Source organism: Echinops telfairi, unplaced genomic scaffold (genome assembly GCF_000313985.2).
Source record: "Echinops telfairi isolate 266 unplaced genomic scaffold, ASM31398v2 ScPeMD7_7424;HRSCAF=8462, whole genome shotgun sequence".
NCBI classification, from domain to species: Eukaryota; Metazoa; Chordata; class Mammalia; order Afrosoricida; family Tenrecidae; genus Echinops; species Echinops telfairi.
Window position 1 is genome coordinate 45,731,270 of NW_022111324.1, and position 4,581 is coordinate 45,735,850.

The window sequence follows — 4,581 nt, forward strand, 5'->3', positions numbered from 1 at the left end:
GTGTGTGTGTGTGTTCACCTTGAGTTAGCATTGACTTGATGGCAGTGCGTTGTGTCTTTTTTTTTTTAATAGATACGTTGAAAAGAATGGGAATTCCAGAACACGCCATTGAGCTTATGAGGACCCTGCACATGGATCCAGAGGCAGTTGTGAGAATGGAAACGGGGAAAACAGGAAAGGTGTGTGTCAGGGTGGTATCCTCACCAAACTTGTTCAATCTGTATGTTGAGCAAATCATCCAAGAAGCTGGATTATACGAGGAAGAGTGTGGCATCAGGATGGGAGGAAGTTTATCAACACTCTGCGATGAGCAGAGGACAAAGCCTTGCTTGCTGGAAGTGAGGGAAGCGCTTGCTGATGAAGATCAGGGATGGCAGCCTTCAGTGTGGCTCACAACTCAGTGCGAAGAAGACCCAAATCCTCACCCCTGGACAACAGGTAACATCATGGTCAATGGAGAAGAGGTTGACGTTGTCAAAGATTTTGTCTTACTTGGATCCCCCATCAGTGCTCACGGAAATCGCAGTCAAGAGATCGAAAGAGGAGCTGCAGCAGGCAGATGTGCTGCACCAGACCTCTTTAGTCTTGAAAAGCAAGGCTGTTCCCTGGAGGCCCCAGATGAACCTGCCTCAAGACGCGGCACTTCAGCTGCACGTGTGCATGTGAACATTGGACACTGACCGGAGAAGACTGAGGAGGAATCAATGGGCCTGAGCTGTGGTGCGGGAGAAGAATATCGAAAGCACCGTGGACTGCTAAAAGGACACACCGATCCGTCCTGCGAGAAGTACGGCCGGAGGGCGGGCTTGGCGAGACTTCATCTCACATCCTTTGGCCCTGTGTCCGGAGAGACCAGTCCCTGGAGAAGGCCATCAGCTTGGTAAAGCAGAGGGGCCGTGACAAGGAGGGAGGCCCTCAAGGAGATGGACGGACGCAGTGGCTGCAACCACGGCCTCAAGTGGAGGAGGAGCCGTGAGGACAGTGCAGGACCAGGCAGGACTCCCTTCTGTTGTGCACAGGGTCGACAACAGCATGAGTCAGAGTCTTCCAGCACCAGGACCCGCCTTCCGACGACCACATGGCCCCCCTCGGCTGGCTCCCTCGCTGCCTACAGGTCTTTTCTCCTGTGTCCTTCCCTCACCAAGGTCTGGGCTGGCCACCCACGCATAATTTGAGCCTCTCTCCCACAGCTCATGTCTCTTTTTCTTGATTTTTTTATATCTCCTAAGCATGCTTCCTCATTAAAATAACACACGTTTTCTAATTTGTCTTTTTCACTGCCGATCTTCTCCTGCAGCAGTAGGTAAATTCCATAAGATGTGGGATTTGGGGGCCTCCCCTCCCAATTATTTCCAGTGCAACTCTCCAAGCGATGGCCAGGTGGTTTCCGGTTGGGGCGCCTTTGTTCGCCTGCCCTCCTGCGAGCTGAAGGTGGGGTGATTTATCGGTAGCTGTTCCTGCCCCACCACCTACATGCAGGTAGCCCTCAAAGGAGGCCAGCCCTGCTCACCGGCTGAGTGGAGGTGGGTGCTCTGAGCCTGAAGGAGGCTTCGGTCTGAGGCCGCGATTCCAGCACAAACCCCTCTGAGGAAGGCCCTGCTGACTTGCCAGGCTGGGCTTCCCCGGAGTCTGTTCCACTCACTACCTTCTCCTTCCGCAGGGTCCAGACAGAGCCCTGGATCAGGACTGCAGGCTGAACCTGCTCTCCGTGCAGCCACTCACAGCCTGGCTTGGCCACGTCCAAGAGCTCTCTCCCCCAGGTCTCCTCACGCAGGCCTCTCCACCCCACCCTCTGCTGGGAGTGCCGAGCAGCCCACTGCGCTGCCGGGGTCTGGGCTGAGGCATTGCCCTCTGGAGCTCTGGGACAAGAACCCCCATGCCCCACAATCCAGCCTCCACTACCACCCAGCCACCAGTGTGCGCAGGGGAGCACCGCCCTTCATCTGCCTCCCCCACCTCCAACCCTGGCCCCACACAATCAGTGCACCGTGGAGGCACCTCGTCTTACTGAGACCCAACTCCTCTACTCTGGGCATAGCTGGACCGGAAACCGGCCACCCCGTGAAGGGTGGGGAAGAGGATGTATTTGCACTTGGTGGGTGGGTGTGAGAGGCATGAGACGCGGGTATCCAGATAGTTCATTCCTGGGTGTGTGACCCTAGAAATATCCACACTTCTTAGAGAATTTTGTTGCAAGTATCATTTCCCCTGCCATATAGAGGGGGGAAACTGAGGCCCAGATGGGCCAGCCGGGGCTTCCCTTACGTCACTGCTCATTCCACTAACCAGTGTGCAACCCCAGAGCCCTCTTTTTCTTCCGGAAATGGCGACACGTGACTCAGACGCAAACCCACGTCATTCTGGTAAAGGGTGTGTTGACAAGGACCTTGCAGTCTGCTCCTAGCCGTGAACTGCCGGGGCCTGGGGACTGCCCAGAGGAACCAGTGGGGGAGTTGGGAAGGGGGAGGCAACCCTGGGGCATCTTCCTTGGGATCCAGCAGTTCCCATTTCTCAGCAGGGCAGGCTTCCTGGGAGATGTGGAAGAGACAAGAATGGAGTCAATTCCGCATTGAGACTCTCAGGTTGCTGCAACCCCAGTGGGGACAGGCGGGCAGAGATGGGTGGAGGGGAGAGCATACAGGGCCCAAAATAGTTGCAGTGCTTATAAGCTGGGCAGCCTGTGGTGACACCAGAGATCTGCCTGCACCTGCCACCGTCCCTCTTGTTGCCGTCTGGTCAAGGGCTTCGGGGAGTCCTCAGATGGGGTCACTCAGGTTCCACGGCCCATTAGCTCACCAACTATACCTTCCCGAGCCTGATCCTGGCCTCCCTGGAATTCTAAAGCATTCCCATAGGAGCCCTGTATGCACCCATGAGAGCCTTGCCCAGACAGAGAGGAGAGGGAGGAGCATGTCTGTTTCCACGGTGCACAAACAGTGCCATCAGTGCCCCACTGGGCCTGCCAGGGCCCACCAGCCTGGGCTCGGTCCTTCATGAAGGCACATGGGCCATTCTCTCCACAGACACGTAAGAAGCACTGGGCTGTGTGCACTGGGTCAGGCCGATGGTCTCTCTGAGATTGACCACAGGCCTTTCCTGAAACACCCGTTTCCTTCACACTCCTTATAAGACTGCCACCAGCCGGCATACGAGGCCCTGGTTCTCACCGGCTCTGCTGTTCTGGGAAAGTTCCTACACCTCCACACACCTCTGTCAAATTGGGATCATGAGAGCTGCCTCGAAGAGCCATCCTGAGGAATTGGTGCCATGCCATAGGTGCCCGAGGGAGAAAGACAGGGCCTTCTTCTCCTGCCCAGAGTTAGTCTGGGACCCCCCACAGGGGCAGTGCTACCCTGTCCTATAGGGTTGCTAGAAGCCAGTGTCGCCTCAGTGCAGCGGGTTTGGCAGGTGCCTGCCACTGCCTGGCACAAACCAAATGCTCAGAAAGTCCCAGCTGTTCTCATCGGACATCTGGGCCCTTTGGGGAGGTCAGCCCTCTGGCCCCACAGCCTCTGGAAAGATTGTGTCCTATCGTTTCCATGGGGCTGCCGTGTGCCCTCTCCTGCCAGTGGCTCCCAGGGCTCACACCCAGCATGCCCGGCACGGGGCTCCTGCGCCCCTGGAAAGCCATTCACTCCCATGCTGCTGCCTCCGTGAATGCCACCGGGTCACCCAAGTCAGAACCCCAGGCCTTCCCGAGATTCCTCCCCCTGCTCTCCCCCCAGCCCCGCCATTCCCAAGTCTAGGCCTTTCTACCGCCTAACATCTGCCTAGCTTGTAGTCCTGGCTGGGACGACAGGAGAGAGGTGACATTTTACCGTCAGTACCGTCTTTGGTAAAGGAGGACTGAAGGGGAGCGGAGGCATTCGAATTGTGACATTGGCAAAGAAAATCGCACTGCCAGAAGAACGAACACGATCCCGAATAGTCCTTGCAGGCAAGAAGAATTGGGCTCGTGTACTTCAGACACATCTCCAGGGAAGGCCAGTCACTAGCAAAGGACAGCGTGGTCAGCATCAGCAAAAGGAAGGGAAACAGTGAAATGGAACTACGGGTCAGCTGTTCGAACCCAGCAGCCGCTCCTCAGGAGACAGGTGAGGCTCTCTGCTCCCGTTAAGAGCCAGTCTCAGAAAACCACTGGGGCAGCTCTCCCCTGTCTTACAGGGTTGCTGTGAGTCGGCTTCCCCTCGCTGGCAGTGAGTGTTAAGTACGCTAATTCCACAACAGCAGACTCAAACCTACCAGGGCTCCCAGAGACAGCACAGGACAAACAAAGTCTCAACTCCCCGCCACGCGTCCATGCCAACTCACAGTGACCTTGCAGGCAGGGCGGCTGCCTCTGAGGGATCCAAGACTGTAACTATGTACGGAAGTAGAACGCTCCATCTTCCTCTCACCGAGAGGGGCAGTGCTTGCTTCTGTTATACTCCAACAAAAACAACAATGGGGCTTGGGTACAGGGCATGAGGACAACCTCCAGCAGGCTGCTCAGAGGCTGTGGGTCATTCTTGGGTTTGAAGAAGGCCCTCCTCCCACAGGGATTCCGAGGCCTTTCCTCCAAAGGTGCGCGCCGGCCCCCCC

At 56.6% G+C, this 4,581-nt stretch overlaps 1 protein-coding gene across 1 annotated transcript in view; it reads right to left on the bottom strand.

Annotated features, from left to right (window-relative positions):
• CACNA1S (calcium voltage-gated channel subunit alpha1 S) overlaps positions 1-4,581 on the bottom strand; it is an 88,854-nt gene that overhangs the window by 69,562 nt on the left and 14,711 nt on the right. The window lies entirely within an intron of this gene.